The 20,951-nt window shown below is 36.8% G+C and overlaps 1 long non-coding RNA gene across 2 annotated transcripts in view; it reads left to right on the top strand.

Moving 5' to 3' along the window:
• Nucleotides 1–20,951, top strand: part of LOC140608348 (uncharacterized) — a 106,323-nt gene that overhangs the window by 2,873 nt on the left and 82,499 nt on the right. For both annotated transcript variants that reach the window (XR_012010361.1, XR_012010359.1), the window contains exon 2: nt 19,885–20,023. This is a non-coding gene — a long non-coding RNA (uncharacterized lncRNA). The remainder of the gene's footprint in view (nt 1–19,884; nt 20,024–20,951) is intronic.

Genomic DNA, 20,951 nt, shown 5'->3' with positions numbered 1-20,951 from the left:
GAAGAGCCATTTTCATTATAAAGCGGCAAAGAATTTGGCTGAATTTATTCATGTCCTAGTGTCTTGTGGAAGGTGGAACTTGTGAGTGATGAAATTAGATATTTAGCACTGGAGCTGTTTCTAGGCAAAATGTTACATCAGAGGCCTGGATACTCTTGACAATGAAACAAGAGAAGAGAGAAATGATTCGCAGATGGAATAGTTTACCAAAAGGATAGTAGAATTTAAAGATTTGGAGAATTCTCAGCTTATCCTATTGTAAAGAAGGAGAAAGCCTGCTGTACTAAAGGGTGTGGTCAAATAACTATATGATAAAGAGATTAGTAAACCACATCCATAGAAAACAGAAGCTAAAGGGGCACCTGGGTGGCTCATGTCCAACTCTTGGTTTCAGCTCTGGTTATGGTCACATAAGATGTGCCTATCAGGGGGTCTCCTGGAGATTCTCTTCCTATTCTTCTCCTTTCGCCCCTGCCCCTGCACTCTCTCATTCTCTAAAATAAATAAATCTTAAAAAAAAAAAGAAAGAAAACAGAAGCTATTATTCAGGGCTATTGAAGAATGCAAAGAAGGGGCCATTGGTGCATGTGGGACCTCAGCACACACTGCCCACTAAACATTGCTGGCTCCACTCCAGTGCCCCAGGTATGGCTCTGGCAGGCCAGGTGGCCTCTCCCAACAGCAGGCCTTGGCGGTGTCCCTACTGCCATCTCTTCAGGTTTGCCTGCTAGGCTGCCTTCATCTAGATTTCAAGGGATGCAACTCAGATCAGAGCCACTGGGCACCTGACACTACCCCATAAGAATTGTGGGTATGGGGCCCCAGCCTAGGGGGAAGGTCCAACCTGCGAGCCAAGGTGAGAACTCCAGCCTAGCTGTGGAGACAGGGCTGCCCTGAGCCTCATGGGTCAACTCCTGCTCTCCAAAACCACAAGAGCAGGACTCCTGCCCTGGTGGGTCAAAGAGCATAGTTCTTGAGCCTAAAGTGTCTTGGAACTTCCCCAGTCAGATTTGGTACTTGCTTGATAACATCACTCCTTTCTTATTTTCTAAGTCGCCCTTTTGGAATGGAACTGTCTGTCCTACACCTGTTCTACCATTGTGTTTTGAAAGCATATTACTTGTTTGATTTCACAGGTTTACTGCTAAAGAGCAATTTACCCCAGGATGAATTATATTTTAAGTCTTAAACTGTATCTGATTTAGATGATATTTTGGACTTTGGGCTTAGACTTTAGAGTTGATGCTGGAATGAGTTATAATTTTGGGGACTATTGCAATGGAATGAATATATTATGCATTCAAGAGGGACATGAATTTGGGGGGGGGGCAGGGGTAGATGCTATGCATGAATATTTGTGTCCTCCCCAATTCATATGTTGAAATCTAACCCCCAGTGTCATGGTGTAAAGATGTGAGGCTTTTGGGAGGTGATTCAGTCATGAGGGTGGAACTGTCCTGAGTGGGATTAGTGCTCTTATAAAAGACAACTTAGAAAGCTCTCTTTCCTCTTGACCATGTGAGGTCAAGCAAAAAGATGACCATCTATGAATCAGGAAGCTGGTGCTCACTAGACACTGAATCTGCTGATGTCTTGATTTTGGATCCCCACACTTGAGAACTATGAAAAGTGAATGTTTGTTGGTTATGAGCCACGTGGTCTGTGGTATTTTTGTTAAAGCAGCCCAAACTAAGAGAGAATAATAAGATATTTATTAAGAATGTTAAAAATCAAGTATAATGAAGATATACTGATCATTACAAATGGTCTTGTTAAAAGGGAAAAAGAATAAAAAATTGAACTTTCAGGGAAAGTCATAGACCAGTGGTCAGAAATGCCTTATGTCCTTCATTGTATTGGTAAAGATGATCAATAATCATAATTTTCAAAAAGTCTTTTTTGGGATTGTAATGGCAGTACATTTGAGAGATTAGTTTTTCAAAAAATGTTTATTGGGTAGCTTTTACGTACTAAGCAGTGCTAGGGACAGAATTTATGAAGTTGAATGAGGTGACAGGGAAGCAATCAACAGTGACAGGAATTAATGAAGTGTTGGATATTTCCAGGCAATTGCTGTTTTCCCCTCTTCTTCACTTCTCTTAACATGTAATTTCTCCCTATTAGAGCACCCAGCCTCCCTCACTATGGTGTTTTGGAGGGCAGAAGGTGGTGATCAGTGTGGTGATCATAAATCTACCAATTGTGTGGTGATCATAAAGCACTACCTGAAATAAATATCATTATACATCCCAGAAGATCCTTTCCGCTAAAAGTCCATGTATATTTACATTTCAAGTAAATAAGTCTATAGAGCCAAGAAGGTGACCTGGAAGTGAATCCATCAACCTGCTATTTATTTATCTGATCTTGCTGGTTGCTATTCCTCTTACTGGCTCATCTATATTCCTACTAGATTTATGTAAAGGATCAAGAACCTATCTATGTGGATGGCTTATTTTAGCCATGCAAGTTTTCAGTTCTTCTTTATATCCTATTGTCTTATGCTGATTTTATATCAGTTTATGAAGTTACTTGGTGCAGTCCTCTTTGAACACAGAAAGCTGTTGTCTCTAGTAGGTATTTCATTTCTAATATTATATGTAAACAATCTTTATTTTTGGCTTTTTAAACAGTGCTATTACAAATTGCAGCTTGTATTTCTGATGCATTTCCCCAAATAAATCTTTGAAAATAAATCAGTGTGCTATTTCCCAAGCTTACATCATACAACCCTGACATTTGAATTATTGCAAAAATGTGTCTTGGAAATATTTCCAGTGTCTTTTTAGTCAAAGTTTCATAACCTAATCCCTACATGGTCAATTGCTAACTTCTTTGCATTGTTTCCTGTTTATAATTCTACAAAAAATATTTTAAGATTCTTGGTCTGCTCTCTTATAGCAAATGAGAGAAAGAAGTAAACATGCTTTAACACATAAAGATACAGGGATGTAAATATGCTACTGATTATTGTGTGCCTGAGGATCTTTCCTTTTCTCTTCAGGGTCTTTTGGAAAATCAGTGGACACCAGATAGCACCAAACAGACCTTTTCTATTCCCCTTTTTCATACTACATTTTTGCAGTTTTTCCTCTTAAGCATTAAATTTTCTATCTAGAACTTCTATTTTTTTAATACTATAAGTTTTTATCTAAATTCAAGTTAGTTGACATGTAGTATAATATTAGTTTCAGGAGTAGAATTTAGTGATTCATCACTTACATATAGTACCCAGTGCTCATCACAAGTGCCCTCCTTAATACTCACCACCCATTTAGCCCATCCCCCACCCACCTCCCTTCCAGCAACCCTCAACTTTTTCTCTATCATTAAGAGTCTCTTCTGGTTTGCCTCCCTATCTTTTTTTTTTTTCCCTTTCCCTTACGTTCATCTGTTTTGTTGCTTAAATTCCACATGAGTGAAATCATGTGGTATTTGTCTTTCCCTGACTTATTTTGCTTAGCATAATACACTCTAGCTCCATCCATGTCATTGCAAATGGCAAGATTTCATTCATTTTTGATGGCTGAGTAATATCCCACCATATCACATCTTCTTTATCCATTTATCAGTTGTTGGACCTCTGGGTTCCTTCCATAATTTGGCTATTGTGGACATTCCTGGTATAAACATTGAGGTGACTGTGTCCCTTCAAATCAGTATTTTTGTAACCTTTGGGTAAATACCTAGTAGTGCAATTGCTGGGTTTAAGGTAGTTCTCTTTAACTCTTTAAACAATCTCCAAACTCTTTCCCAGAGTGGCTGTACCAGTTTGCTTTCCCACTAACAGTGTAAGAAGGTTCCCAGGAGCTTCTAATTCTCCTTGTCATCACATCTATAATTAGTATAATTTGGGAATCTTGGGTTTTGCTCTCTTTTGATTCTATTCCATATTTTGCTCTGCTTACCTTTCTTAATCAAGATCTTTAGTGCTGACATTTTATTCTGATTTACTTTCTTATGTCCAGTCTTTTTCTGTTGTCACTGCAAATGTTTTCTCATCCATTCTCTTTGGTATTTCTTTATAGAATCATCATAGCATTCATTTGAAATATGAAGTAACTATTTTTTTAAATTTATTTATGATAGTCACACACACACACACACACACACAGAGAGAGAGAGAGAGGCAGAGACATAGGCAGTGAAGTAACTATTAATCCTCATTTTAGGTGCTATATATAAAAAGGACCAAGGACAAGGTCTTGGGTGGTGTCACAGTCCATGACAGGCCCAGGATGGAGTTTAGAGTTCAAGTCCCACTCTTAGTCTGTGGCTGTCCCATTTAGTCTATAGTTTCCTTTTCTATAAAAGAGTGAGTCATTACATTTTGACTCCCAACTCTATTTTACCTTTATATAAATTCAGAACAGTAACCTTCAACCACATATTTAGTAAAATATTAAAACAGTTTTCAGGGCTTCTATTTTAAATATTTTACCACATGATACTCCTCCAAAGAAAGCAAAAGAAGCTCAAGTATGCTGGTTCAGGTCTGCTTGACTCAGCAAATTTCTGCAAATTAGATGATGTACAGAACCTTAGAGTATCTTTTTTAAGAAATAGCATATATTAACTGATTATTAGTCCTCAGACACCCAGTCTTCCTAGGAACCAAACTGCTCCCAATTTGTTGGATTTTATTCTTTCAGTAATCAAGAATGTCCTCTTTTTTTGTCTCTTAGAATCCTCTGATGCTGAAGAAATCTTGAAGGGTTATCATTGGATTTCAATGGAATTAGAAGCTTACTGATTTGTTCATAAAGCCTCAGACAGGTTTAAAAATAGCCTACACTTGGTTAGCCAAACTACATCAAGGAAAGGGCATATGGTTATATCAGTTAGTGTGTTTTGTGAACAGCATTCATGTATAAATAGCTTTCATTTAACAGGAGGTTATAATTTCTATACATGCAGATACATCCTGAACCAGGCACATTTTGAGCATTATGCTTCCCCTCTTGGAGAATATAATGTCACATGAAACCACAGGAACAATATAGAATTGACTTATAATTTTAGGGAGCTAATTCCTTAATATATTCCTGATGTTTGATTTCCAGTAAGTCATTAAGTTGTCCTGGATAGAATATGATTACTGTTCACCTGTATTTGGGGGGGTTGACTTCCTTATTTTAGCCAAAAAATGTGATTATCCCTTTTCTCTTGAGACATTTCAAGAAAGATACCATTGTAAGTATAAGGGAGAATGATTTTCAAACTAAGTTTTGCTCTTGATTTGAGTATAATCAAACTAACCAATGATTTATTTGAGGTAGTAGAATTTGCCATTGAGAAAGTGGTCCTGCCTTATTACTGCAAAAAAACCCAGGTGGTTGGTTTCTCCCACTCCACAGCACCTTTGGCACTACAGGTCCTTTTCTCCTTTTCCAAGGCATTGCAGCTCCATCACACCTAATATGTTTCAAGTACAAAAGTTAAATGTGTTTACAAATCTAGCTAATGTTCTAAAATTATGTGTGTGTGTTATTGTGTGCACATGTGTAAACTACTCATTGACTAATTTTCCTGTAATCTTGGCACAGATCTTCTAAGTAACAAAATCACACATTCTAGATAATTCTGTGGTACCACGTTTCTGGCATAGATGAATAACTGTCCGCTTTTGAAGAGGACAGACCTGGATTTAAATCCCATTTCCAGCACTTGAAAATTAGGTATTTTTAGGCAAATGATGGTTAATTTTCTGTGTTAACTTCACTGGGTCATAAGGTACTTATATATTTGATCAAATACTGTTCTGGATACTTCTGTGAGAAAAAGTTTGAATGAGTTTGACATTTACATCAGTAGACTGAGTAAAGCAGATTGCCATCTCTAATCTGGGTGGGACTCATCAAATCAGTTGAAGACCTGAATAACCAAAAAAGCTGACTTTCCCCTAATAAGAGGAAATTCCTACTGCTTGATTGTCTTAAGGCTGTGACATTGTTTTTTTTTTTTTTTTTCTTTCTGTCTTCAGACCTGAACTGAAACATTGGCTTTTCTTGGGTCTTGAGCCTGCAGGCCTTTGGACCAGAATTATGCTCTAGGTTCTTCTTGTGAGTCTCCAGGTGGTTGACTGCAGATCTTGGAACTTGTCAACTTCCATAGTCATGTGAAGTAAATTCTTTATAATAAACCTCTTTCCATACATTCAAATATATATTTATATTATATATATTTAAATATTATATAATGTATAATTATATATATATATATATATATATATATATATATATATATATATATTCTGTTTCTCTGGAGAACTCTGATTCATGTGGCAGGCTACCCAATCTTTTGCAGCCGTGATTTTGTTACATATGAAAGAAGGATAATATTACCCATTTTATGAGGTTATTGTAAGGTTAATGAGATCAGGATGGCAAAGTTCCTTGCACAAAGTAAGTATTTATTAAACAGTAACTGTATTATTATAATGATTAGTTTTCACAGCACAGAACTTTTCTTAAGGCCCTATTCTTGAAGGAAACAGTTGTAGCTTGTCCAGTTTTTTTCTTCTTTCAATCTTTCCTTCCAACTGCAGAGAGATAAAGCTTCCTGCAGTTAACTTCCTTTTGAATTCTGGCAGAGTACTGTTCATATCCTGTTGTCACCTCTTTCAAAATTCCTGGCCAAAAAAAAAATTTCTGGCCAAAAATTTTTCTTACGAAATTCTTTAATTCAGCAAAGCAGCTAATGATCCATTCATTGGTAATATTCTTGATTCCCGTTTTCTGTCTCCCCAGGCTCCAATTTGTTTTGAACCTACCACTCAGGATTAAGGCACCTGGCCTGACCTGTATGTAACAGTCATTTCTTGGGTCTGGACAGCAGACATTCCCATGGAAATTTGGGCCTTTCTGATTTGGGGCCAGGATCTAGATGTGATTGGAAGATATAGGTTGGGTGAGAGATTTTAGGTCAGATGTGTCATGTCAAATACTCAAAGTAGAGGGATGTGCTCTATAAGTCCCTCTAAGGTATGCTCTTTTTCTTCTTAATTTTAACTTCTCTCGTCTCTCTGATTACCCCTTCCTTATTACACACACACACACACACACACACACACACACACACGGAATGCTACAGTGAGAAGAGTTCGCGCTTCTATCAAGGTAGGAAGACAGGGAAAAAAGAAACACACACAGACACTATTATCTATTCTTCTACCTTTCTCTGGCTTGACTTTGTATGTGTGTGCAGCCATACTGTGCTTATAAGGTGTGACTGGGCAAGCACTCAACCTCTCCACTTTCGTTTCCTCAACTATAAGGTGGTTCAAGTAATACCTACTCCTGGGACTGTGGGGAAGTGAAATAATACAATATATACAAAATGTCTTGTATTTTGACTATTACAGAGTAAGTGTACCATGAATTACAATTATTGCTATTATGTGATTTAGATAGAATGCCCTATGAGTGCCATGGTGAGGAGACAGAGGGAGATTACGCCAGAGAGATGCGGGGCAATACAAACTTGTCAAATTAATGTGGGTAAAAACTATAGTTGAAGTAGACGATACTTTCATACATCAAAAATGTGTGTTTTGCCATCACTTTCTCTCCATGTATATATCTATATCAATTTAAAGAGCAGACCAAGGTTAAAGATTGGGCTGTATGGCCAAACACAGGCAGTAGGCAAGAAGAAGTACTAGAAATGATTTGTAGGAATCCAGTACGGCTAAGAGGGAGCAGAGTGAACTATAGTCCAGGTATGGCAAGACCGGATTAAACCGTGGGCAAAGCCCTGAAGGATGACAGGCTGGCAAGCTTGCAAATTGTCACAGCCAAGTGTGAGGAGATATCTCACTGTGGTTTGATTTGCATTTCCCTGATGATTAGTGATGTAGTGCACTTTTTCTTTTGGTAGTGAACCTTTTTATAAAGTACTAAACGGGTGTTAGTAGCCATTTGTATATCTTCTTTGGAAAAAGAATGTTAGTTCCCTTGCCCAATTTTTAAATTTTAAACAATTATTTAATTAATTAATATTATTATTTTGTTTTGGAGTTGTATGAGTTTCTTATATATTTTGGATATTACCCCCCTATCAGATATATTATAATTGTAATTATTTTCTCCCATTCTGTTGGTTCTTTTTTCATTTGGTGATTGTTTCTTCTGCTGTGAAGAGACTTTTAGTTTGATGCAGTCCCTTTTGTTGATTTTTGCTTTTATTGCTTGTGTTTCTGGCATTATATTAAAAAAAAAAAAACACATTGCCAATACCAATGTCCAGGAGCACTTTCCCTATGGTTTCTTCAAGGAGTTTTATGGTTTCAGGTCTTATGCTTAAGTCTTGAATCCTTTTTGAGTGAACTTTGTGAGTGATGTGAAATAGAGATCTAATTTCATTTTTATGCATGTGTTTATCCATTTTTTTCCGACATCATTTATTGAAGAGACCATCCTTTCCCCACTGAGTATTCTTGGCTCCCATGTCAAATAAGTTTTTGACATGCAGTGTTTATTTCTGGACTCCTCGTTCTTTTCCTTTGGCCTCTGTGTTTGTTTTTATGCCAGTACTATACTGTTTTGACTACTATGGCTTTGAAATTAGGAAGTGTGATGTTTCCAGCTTTCTTCTTCTTTCTCAGAATTGTGGGGAGATGTTAGTCAAAGGGTACAAATTTGCAGTTAGTAGATGAATAAATTCTGGATTGTGATTATAGTTAACAACACTATATTACATACTTCAAAGTTGCTAAGAGACTAGATTCTAAATGTTCTTACCACAAAAAAGAAATGAAAATTATATGAAATGATGATGCTAGCTAATGTTTCACTGGTAATTATACATATTGCAATATATGTGTTTGAAATCAACATGTTGTACACCTTAACCTACTTAATGCTCTATGCCAATTATAGCTCAATAAAAAGAAAAATTGTCACAGCAAGAGCACAATGGACCATGGGTGCTCAAGCATTGACTACTTGTCCTTTTCCTTGATGGCAGCACCCATATAGCCAGGGTGGAGATGGTTGACTGTTATGTGAGGGGACCAACCAGGTTTTCTGGATCACACAGCTAGCCAGATAATTAGAATTTGATACCAGCACTTTCAAACACCAACTGCTCTGCAGAGCAAGCTTTTTACCACATCCCACATTCCTATAGCACACACTTTCTAAGGAATCTTCAGGAAAGAGGATATACTTGAGCTAACTTTTGAATAGCATTCCCAGCAGAGGGCTCTAAATTGGAGAGCACAGCATGTTTAGAGAAGTTAGAGCAGAAGGTGTCTGAGTGTAGGCATAAAGTGGGCATGATCATGGAAAAGGAGCTTTGAAAAGAGTGCAACTTAAAGCTAATAAATAGAAGTGTTACTCTGGAGTTCTGGAGTTATTAAGGAGATCATTAGAATATGTTAAGCAGAATCACATGATGAGATTTGTGTTTGAATGAGTAACGAATGAATTGGAAGAGAATTAAGCCAGAAATTAGTAGATCAATTAGGAAATATTTCAAGAAATGGTAAGAAATGGTAACAAATCCAATTTAGGAAATATTTGTAATGGAGCAAAGACGAACAAGGGATCGCTTTGACAGATATTAAGGACAGTCAGTGTAGAGTAAGTGAGTGAGAGGGAAGAGTCATTAAATGAGATTACAAGGGAGGAGAAGTATCTTCTGCTACCAAAAGTTCAGCAGTTGGCTTGAGACACTGCTGTATCAGGAGAGTTTTGGCAGATAATGTGCACCTTAGAACTTAGCCTGTTTTATAGATTTCTAGAAGAAATTCAGTTCTTGGTCTTTCTACTCTGTGAAGTAGAGGGATACCATCAGATCATACTAAATAGGGTTACAAAGGCAAATACACCTTTGCACTCGAATTATACAGTTTCTGAGTCACTGCCAGATATAGAGTTGAACTCTAAAGCTATATTTTGTTCAAATTCATTGTTTTACAATAGATCATTTTTTAATATTGAAGATGAGAGCTTCGTTTAAAAATATCATGCTAATCAAATACACAGACCATTCTATTGTACTGTGGTATGCCTATAGGCACCTATTCAGTTAACATGCTCTATACATATTCTTTAAGAAAACAGTTCCATCTGCTGTGATATACCCAGGAAAACTAATTATTTTTGTAGGTGTTGAAATGAATATATACTTAGCTTTATCTTAGTATGTGTTTGTGATTAAATGTTATTGAGCATTAAGAAATAAAACGCTTTATAACCCTTTTTCTTAAATATAATGCAGCATGATATCGAACTTAATACCCTAATTGCACACTAACAAGAGATGCTTTTACAATTACTTCAATGTTTGCAAGGTTATGACTCACAAACAAATTACTTTCATGGCTGGGTTGCGTTTATACAAGACAAGGTGTGAATTTTAAAAATGGATCAACAAGATGGGACAGATTTAGGTGTGGACATATTTACGTAACATGTTTAAATATGGGAGAAGAGAAGCAGAAAACAAATACCTCTTTTGGCATGTTCAGTACTTAAAGAAGAATTTGTGCACTATTGTATTAAAAAACATTTATGAAGATTGAATGAAAATTGGCATCAGGCAGGATTCTGGTAAAAAGGTCTTTAGTTAGAGTAAACTGAAGGCTAGTGACACCTTAAAGCCTTAAGATAATATGGAAACACGCCACTTGCAAATCCTTCATTTGCAACGGATGGAATGCAAACTCATTCCAAATGGCAGGCCACTCAACAGTGGCAAATGAAATTAAACCCATAATGATAGTATGAGTTTGTAAAAAAAAAAAAAAAAGAAATAGACAATTCAAGAAATTAAAATGGGATATTATTATTGTTTCACATCTAGTAATGCACCTTATTCATAGGTGATGCTCTAGCTCATTCTAATTGTCATTTATACTTTTCATTTTATGATGATTTCCTATTTTGCAAATGTAACCCTGTTATTGTTATGCATTTTACCCACATCTGACTTCTGTATTCCTCAGATAGATTGTAAGGGCAGATACTATGTCTAAGGCACTTCTTACATACAATAGGCTCTCTTAAGGGTTGACAAGGTCTTAGATAATTCTTCCAGAACACTTAACAAGGGTCAAAAACCTGAGTCTTTTCTGTGGTTCTGAAACCATACCAAATGTCTTTTAATCAACTCTGCCCACGGGTAAGGCCAGTGTGCTCAAATGCAATCTCTGAGCAAGTTCAGAATTGTGCAGTGACTAGAATGCTATGCATTACCATTTATATTACAGCTAAATTGGTCTTATTAAGAGATTAGCTATAGGACAAAAGATAACTCCCAGAAGCTTAAGAGTTCTCTTTTAAAATGTATCTCAAAGGAGGAACCTAGAAAAAAATTATCATCTGCTAATAAAATATTTAATTGGGGGGTTACATAACAAAGGAGCCAGGACATACTATATGGATGTGTATCTTAGTAAATATTTCTAACTCTGTGTGTGTGTGCATTTCTTATGCAATATATATTATTATTATTATGCCTATATTTAATTCTAGTATTCTTACATGGGCAAAATCAACTAGATGCCTACACTATATTTCACTTTTTTTAAGATTTTTTAAAATATATTTGAGAGAGAGAGAAACAAGTGGGGGGAAGAATAGAGGGAGAGAATCTTTCAAGCAGACTCCCGGCTGAGTGCAGAGCTCATTATGGCGCTCCATCCCATGACCCATGAGATCATGACCTGGGCCAAAACCAAAAGTTGGATGCTCAACCGACTGAGCCCCTAGGCATCCCACATCATATTTTACTCTTTTTGAGATTTCTGTTACTAATAATTAGAGAATGATTTAAAATTATCATGGCTCAAATCTTGATCCAGAATTTCCGGGATTCCAACTCCATCAGTAGGTGATTAGTGGCATCTTCTAGGGAGCTTTTATAGAAAACAACTTCTTCTTCCCCAGAAATACTTAGCAAAGGATTGTGATACAAATGCTCTTCCCCTGGGATTACTGGCATCCTCTGAACTCCCTGTCATTCTTGTGGGGTTCTCAGAGACAATGATCCTTACTTCCTCCTTTGGCTTAGAGTTGTTTCTCTCAGCATTTCTAGAGCACACAGCTAATATCAGTGCTCTCAGGCACAGATTCACAAGCTTCTTTCAAGGACTAATTCCACAGAAAACTTTCTAGGAATCCTTGGAGATTGCCTCCAGAGTATAAATTTTCCTGATGACTGCAGGATATTATCCAAATGATCTCTCAAATGCTCTTCACAGGTGCTGCATTGCAAAGCTAAGTAAACCAGAAGTGTCTAGAAGCTGTACCAAAATCTGTGAGATATTATGAACATCACCTTCTTTATCTCCCATTTCCGCATACTCAATCCGATTCGTTCCACCTACACAGCAGTCTCTTTGATCTCTTCATCCCAAGCATCTTCACCATAGCTGAGCTACCTCTACGTGGATCTTGTAAAAACCTCCTCTTTAATTTTCCCACGTGTACTACTGATCCCCTCAGATCAGTCTTCATACAATAATCAAAATATCTTTATAATAGTACACATTTATTTTATTGTTTTTCTAATTAAAACACTTTCAAGGACTTCTAATTGCTCTTTAGATCCAAAATCCTTAATGTGGTCTATAAAGCTCTATGGGATCTGAGACCAGCCACCTCAATAGCTTCATTTCTCTTTCTCTCTCTCTTTTAGATTTTATTTATTTATTCATGAGACACACAGAGAGAGGGGCAGAGACAGGCAGAGGGAGAAGCAGGCTTCCTATGTGGAGCCTGATGTGGGACTCGATCCCAGGACCCTGGGATCACAACCTGAGCCAAAAGCAGATGCTCAACCACTGAGCCACCCAGGTGCCCCAACAGCTTTATCTCTTGCAATGCTCTCTCTTGAGCTGTGATCTCTGGTCATCTTCCCATATTGTCCTCTTGTCTGCCTCAGGATCCTCACACATGCTCTTCCCTGTTTGGAAAATACTTTTCTGCACTCTTCCATCCACTCCTTTATCCAGCTATTCCTACTAATCCTTCACAATTTAACTTAAATGTCCTTAATTCAGGTAGTCCTTCACTGACCTCAGTTCACATCTTTTGAATAGGTAGAGTCACCAATTGTTTACGTTCAGCATAATATATGTCATTAACCAGCCATCACTGACATTAACTGTTTTATATTTATATTCTCCTTTAGACTTTAAACTTCAAATAAGCATGGACTATATCTTGATCTTGTTTACAATGTTTATAACACCATTTTCTCTATGCTTACCTTGGAGTATTACATCCAGTAGGTGTTCCATAAAAATCTATCACTTGCTAGGTGTCCCTGGAAGTACCTGTTTAGCCTTTAGTTCAATAAAGTAAACTTGAACAATAACACTAATAAAATTCTGATTATAGTATTAAGACTTGGGGCACATGAACAATTCTAATTTTTTTTTTTTTGGTATGGGTAAAATTGTTCACATTAATAACTTGCTTCTGGAAAATTATGTCTTTTCCTTTTAATCGCATATGATACCTGAACAATATATAGATGGATAATTGGTTAATTCTTAATAAATGCTTAAAGGGCTTTCCACTGCCCTAATGCTTTGTTTTCTTCAGTATATGTGGGGATGTAGAGCAAAAATAAAACATTACTTGATTGTTTTCTTGATTTAATTTTGACCTCTGTTATAAGGGAAAAGAGGGAAACTGGGTGGAGAAAATTCAGAGGAGACAAACCATGAGAGACTCCTAACTCTAGGAAACAAAGGGCTGCAGAAGGCAAAGAGGGTGGGGAGGATGGACAACTGGGTGATGGGCATTAAGGAGGGCTCTTGATGGAATGAACACTGGGTGTTATACTACACTTTGGCAAATTGAATTTAAATAAAAAATTAAAAAAATAATTTTGACCTCTGAAGTTAAAAATTATAGGTCCAAAACCATGTTTTTGGTCTTATATATGGCTAAAGTTTTACCTATTTAATAATGGTGATCTTTTTGTAATCTCTTTTTGGATTTGGATTATGAGTTTTAAAACTTTGTCATATAGTCTGAAATGGTGTCTATAAATGATGAAAGAAAAACCACAGGAGTCACATCTGCTCCTGCACTTGACTCAAGTCATACTTACCACTTGTATTGATTGTACTGATTGCAAGATGTACTTGGACTTGTACTCAAGACTGGATTTTTACAGTTACTGCTAATTAGATTTCTCTCATGTTTCTTTTTGAACTATATGTTATAAGAGAAACTCAGAAATATATCTTATTTCTCTTTTCTTTATATCATCTTTCAAAGATTTTCTTCATATCATCTTTCAAAGATTTCAAATGAACAAAGTTAATAATGAGAGTAATTTATATATTATCACATGTTTACTAATTCAGAATGAAATAAAGATGAACACATCCTGTGATTTTTTTATTCTGGATTTCATTTTATTTTCAGCATCTCAACATATGGATGTTGAAATCTGTGCTTGGGTATAGATTTAGTGCTTCTTTTTGAAAAAAATGTGATTGTTGGGTAAAGTCTGACAATGATTTATTTCTCTGGTTTATTTTTTTAAAGATTTTATTTTTTTATTCATGAGAGACACAGAGAGAGAGAGGCAGAAAAATAGGCAGAGGTAGAAGCAGGCTCCATGCGGGGAGCCCAGTGTGGGACTTGATCCTGGGACTTCAGGATCATGCCCTGGGCCAAAGGCAGGCACTAAACCGCTGAGCCATGCAGGGATCCCTATTTCTCTGGTTTAAACCTAAGAAGTTTCCTCCAGTTACTTATTTTATTTTTTTAATTTAGTTAATTAACTTATATATATAAATATGTTCTCATTGCAAAAGATGTAAATAAGACAGATAAAACAAAAGTCATTTTTGGTAGCTTCATCTACCTCCTATCACTTGCTTTCTCAGCATTGACCATGAGTAGATATTTGATATATGCTTTTGCTAAACTTTAAGACACATTTCATACATATATGTACATGCAAAACAAAAGAAATAGTCAATTTTTAAAACATGAACAATATTATATGTATTGAAATGTAATGTTCTCTTTATAGAATCTCTGGGAGTTCATTGAATGTCTTCACACCCTATAAATTACTGCTTACTTTTCTACAGTTTGACCATTCAATGGTTGATGGACATTTATGTTTGCTTCGTACAGTCGTGTTACACAGAAAACCTTGTTCATGCCTTTTGCCTTTCATGAAGATATCGGCCTATTATTGGGTAGAAGGAAATCTGTGTGTGTGTGTGTGTGTGTGTGTGTGTGTGATGTTTTATTTTATTAATACAGACAAACGCCAACCATATTGTCCCTAACAATTTACATTTTCATCCAGAGTTTATAAGAATATCTATCTTGGGGTGCCTGGGTGGCTCAGTGTTTGAGTATCTGCCTTCAGCCCAGGTCGTCATGATCCTGGGGTCCTGGGATTGAGTTCTGCATCAGGCTTCCCACAAGGAGTCTGCTTCTCCCTCTGTCTATGTCTCTGCCTCTCTTTCTGTGTGTCTCTCATGAGTAAATAAATAAATACAACTTTAAAAAGAAGAATATCTATCTTTACACATATTCATTGATACTATAATTTTAATATTTTTTCCAATGTAATGAGTGAAAAATGGTGTGTATTTTATTTTCATTTTCTCTATTCTTAGTCAAAATTCTTTTGTAGATGTATTGACATTTTTATTTCCTCTTGTGTATTTTGATGCACTTTTTTTTTTCTGTTGGGTTCAGTTAATTCCTTTTTTTTAAATATTAAATTATAGGAATTATTGAGGTATTTTGGATGTTATATATATTTCAAATACTTTCATTTCAATTTTTCCTTTTAAAAAAGTTTATTTTCTTATGTAGAAATTTTTATAATGTGGTAACATGTATCAATTTCTACCTTGTGTCTCCGTGTTTTGTGTTGTCATTAGATCTTCTCTTTCCAAAGTTACAATAATGTCAACATATATAATCTTTTTCTCCTTTAATTTTGTTTTTTATATTTGTCTTCTATAACTTATCTGGGATATATCTTCATGTATAATATGGTAGCCTAGGTCCTATCCTAGTCTAATTTTTTTTTCCTAGTCTAATTTTTTTACAAAAAATAGATACCTCTACAATTATTTCAACAGACTGGAATAGCAAATGTAAAGGATTTAGTATGACATCATCAGTTATTTTATTGTAGTTTAAGCATGATTTTAAAAATTATCAACTTATGCAGCGCTTAGGTGGCTCAGTCAGTTAAACGATGGATTCTTGATTTTGGTTGAGGTAATGATCTCAGGGTCATGAGATTTAGCTCTGTGAGGAGCTTTGCACTCACCAGGGATTCTGCTTGGGACTCTCTCCCTCTTTTTCTGCCCCTCCTCCAACTCACAGATTATCTCTCTCAAATAAATAAATAAAACTAAAAAAAACCACACCAACTTTATTGTATGTAAACTTAAAGCTTTCCAGATCTTGTCAACTTGATTTAGATATCTTCAATAATAAGCATTTGAGTGACCCAAAATGTTTATTACCTACAGAAGTTTACTTTGAAATGTAATAAAAAGAAATAAAATTTTTATCTCAATGATTTGTAAGAGTCTAAGATCTATCCTGTAAACATTGCAGGTTATGAAAAAATTTACCAGCTTTTGAGGCTTTTAAAGGTCTGGCAAATAGCCCTTTATCTGATACTTCATTTGCAAATATCTTTTCCCATTCTGTAGGTTGTCTTTTAGTTTTGTTGACTGTATCCTTTGCTGTGCAAAAGCTTCTTATCTTGATGAAGTCCCAATAGTTCATTTTTGCTTTTGTTTCTTTTGCCTTTGTGGATGTATCTTGCAAGAAGTTACTGTGGCCGAGTTCAAAAAGGGTGTTGCCTGTGTTCTCCTCCAGGATTTTGATGGAATCTTGTCTCACATTTAGATCTTTCATCCATTTTGAGTTTATCTTTGTGTCTGGTGCAAGAGACTGGTCTAGTTTCATTCTTCTGCATGTGGATGTCCAATTTTCCCAGCACCATTTACTGAAGAGACTGTCTTTCTTCCAGTGGATAGTCTTTCCTCCTTTGTCAAATATTAGTTGACCGTAATGTTGAGGGTCGACTTCTGGGTTCTCTATTCTGTTCCATTGATCTATGTGTCTGTTTTTGTGCCAGTACCACACTGTCTTGATGACCACAGCTTTGTAGTGCAACCTGAAATCTGGCATTGTGATGCCCTCAGCTATGGTTTTCTTTTTAAAATTCCCAAGATCTATAAAGAACTTATTAAACTCAACACCAAAGAAACAAACAATCCAATCATGAAATGGGCAAAAGACATGAACAGAAATCTCACAGAGGAAGACATAGACATGGCCAACAAGCACATGAGAAAATGCTCCGCATCACTTGCCATCAGGGAAATACAAATCAAAACCACAATGAGATACCACCTCACACCAGTGAGAATGGGGAAAATTAACAAGGTAGGAAACCACAAATGTTGGAGAGGATGCGGAGAAAAGGGAACCCTCTTACACTGTTGGTGGGAATGTGAACTGGTGCAGCCACTCTGGAAAACTGTGTGGAGGTTCCTCAAAGAGTTAAAAATAGACCTGCCCTACGACCCAGCAATTGCACTGTTGGGGATTTACCCCAAAGATACAGATGCAATGAAATGCCGGGACACCTGCACCCCAATGTTTCTAGCAGCAATGGCCACAATAGCCAAACTGTAGAAGGAGCTTCGGTGTGCATCGAAAGATGAAAAGATAAAGAAGATGTGGTTTATGTATACAATGGAATATTACTCAGCCATTAGAAATGACAAATACCCGCCATTTGCTTCGACGTGGATGGAACTGGAGGGTATTATGCTGAGTGAAATAAGTCAATCAGAGAAGGACAAACATTATATGTTCTCATTAATTTGGGGAATATAAATAATAGTGAAAGGGATAGAGGGGAAGGGAGAAGAAATGGGTGGGAAATATCAGAAAGGGAGACAGACCATTAGAGACTCCTAACTCTGGGAAACGAACTAGGGGTGGTGGAAGGGGAGGAGGGCGGGGGGTGGGGGTGACTGGGTGGCGGGCACTGAGGGGGGCACTTGATGGGATGAACACTGGGTGTTATTCTGTATGTTGGCAAATTGAACACCAATAAAAATAAATTTATTATAAAAAAAATAAAGGTCTGGCAGCTAAAGAATAGGCATGTGAGAGTTGATCTCCAGGGAGAAAGTGATATGGAGGAAAGTCACTAATGATTTAAGGAGAGAACTGGTAGTGATAGTTTGAAAAAGGAATAAGAGCTGGATATATGTGACAATGGAAAATTTTCTTGCTAGTATGTACAGATGGATTTGTCATGATTAACTCCAACTGCTAATGGGAAAGTTGCTATGTTACTTCTCCACCTTACTGAAACTTTCTTCCTTCAGTTAAAAAAGCAATTGCTATTGGGGTGCCTGGGTGGCTCAGTCAGTTAAGCATCTGACTTCAGCTCGGGTCATGATCCTGGGATCCTGGGATGGAGCCCCAAGTTGGGCTCCCTGTGCAGTGGAGAGTCTGCTTTTTCCTCTCCTTCTCCCTCTTCCTCATCCTCTGATCCCCCACCTCAAATAAATAAATAAAATCTATAAAAAGAGAGCAATTGCTACTAATTTGCATTTCAAGAGATATTATAGGAGCAGGAATGAAGAATAAGCAGAAAGAGAAGATAGTGATTTGAGATAGAAGTTCTAAGCAGAAAAACCATGGAAGATAGGAGTTCAGATACAGTCCTTTCTTTTTCTTTTTCTTTTTTTTTTAAGATCTATTTATTTATTTTCAAGAGTGGGGGTGAGAGAGATAGAGGGAGGGGAAACAGAAACCCAAGAGACTCCCCAATGAGCGTGGAGCCTGACCTGGCACTCAATATCATGACTCTGAGATCAGACCTGAGCTGGAACCAAGAGTCAGTCAGTTGCTCAACTGGCTGAACCATCCAGTCACCCCTGATTTCTCTTTTAAAATTATCTGCATGTAGGGGATCCCTGGGTGGCTCAGTGGTTTGGCGCCTGCCTTTGGCCCAGGGCGCGATCCTGGGGACCCGGGATCAAGTCCCACGTCGGGCTCCCGGTGCATGGAGCCTGTTTCTCCCTCTGCCTGGGTCTCTGCCTCTCTCTCTCTCTCTCTCTCTGTGACTATCATAAAAAAAATTTTTTTTAATTATCTGCATCTAACCCTTTAGCAAATCCAGCCATTTGGACATTTGATATACATTCAAAGTATGTAATAAAGTCCTCTTCTCTCATTTACTCTGTCAAAACCACCATCATCTTCCATTTGGGCCATGGCAAAAGCCTTGTCAGTCTTTTTGCTTCTCTTCTTGCTCCTCCTATTCCATTTGCCACCTAGCAACCAGGATGAGATATATCTTACTATCTCTATTTCTATATCTTTATAATAAATTATATTTAACATGACTTACATCAGATCACTTTCTTGCTTCAAACTCTTCAATGGCTTCCCATTTCATTTAGTGTACAATCCATGCCCTTCCCCCTGGCCTATAAGGCCCTTCATGATCTGGTCTTTGCTCACTTCCCTAACTCATCCTCTTACACTCTTTCACTTGTTTACTATGGTCCAGACACATTGGATTATTCCAGTTTTTAAAATATGCCCTGAATGTTCCTCCCTTAAAGTATATTCATGGTCTCTTTCTTTACCTGGAACAGTCTACATCAGACCTTTATACGGCTGTTATCTTTTCACCATTCAGATCTAAGCTCAAATATAATTTCTTCAGAGAGGCTTTTCTTCAGAGGTTATTCTGATCATTTGGTTTGTGTCATGTATTCTTTAGCTAATTATCTCACTTGAATATTCACAGCATTTACCACTACTCAGAATTACATATTAAAAAAAAATCAAGAATAAAACTTAAGTCACTCTTATTATCTGCTTTCTCTACCAGGATATGAGCTTTGGGAGAACAGGGTCTTTGAGCAGTGAAGACTGGAAAGCTAAGAAAGACCTCACATTATGTTTTGTCTCAACATTTTTAAGGTGCAGTAGAATTGGATGTGAGTTCTATGAATAGTTGTATGTATTGGGTAAGTTACCGAACTTCTTTAATTTTTCTCATTTGACAGTAGTAGTAAAGATAATAATACAGTGTGCTTCATCAAATTATTGTCAGCATATTAACTGGGATATGTAAGCAAGGTGATTGGCCTTTTGCCTGACATATCATGTGTTGAATAATAGCTTAAATGGAATAATATTAGTGTTAGCTGATTTGAATAATATGTCACTCATTTGTCCTCTCCTCCCTCTGCCAAACAATAATTTACCATTCATCCATGGAAAAAAGTGCCTTTGTAAGAGCTGTGGGATCTAGCACCAAATGGCACATGACCTGGGAGGAGTCATGCCCACCTATACATCAAGCAATAGACAAATAGAACTCAGCTGCAGCTGTGGACCTTACAGTGGTCCATGAATGGTCTTCAGCCCCTCTTGGCTATTGTATGGAAACTCCTGGAAAACATTCTTTTAGGTAATCACCCACAAAAGAACCTTTGTGGAAGTCTTGGTTCTCAGTAGTGAAGTTCCATCACACCATTAGAGAAAAAAATGAATTGGATTCATTGGAGAGGGTAAAACTAGTAGTTTTACTTTACTTACATCACCTGCCCCCAAGGTGACACAGCTTATGACCAAGGGAAAACTTCTCAGATCTAATAGATAAAATAATATCAGAAATAAGAGTGGAGATATTATCACTGATACCACAGTAATAGGAAGGATTATAAGTGAATACACCAACAAATGAGATAACCTAGACAGAGCAGATAAATACTAGGAACATACAACTTACCGAAACTGAATCATGAAGAAATAGAAGAGCTGAACAGTTTACAATTATTAGTAAGGAGATTGAATCAGTAATCAAAAATCTCCAAATAAAGGAAAACCCAAGACCAGATGGCTTCCCTTGTGAATTCTACCAAACATTTAAAGAAGAATTAATGCCAATCC

The sequence above is a fragment of the Canis lupus genome, chromosome 17 (assembly GCF_048164855.1).
Source record: "Canis lupus baileyi chromosome 17, mCanLup2.hap1, whole genome shotgun sequence".
Taxonomy (NCBI): Eukaryota; Metazoa; Chordata; class Mammalia; order Carnivora; family Canidae; genus Canis; species Canis lupus.
This window is presented reverse-complemented; position numbering and strand designations above follow the sequence as displayed.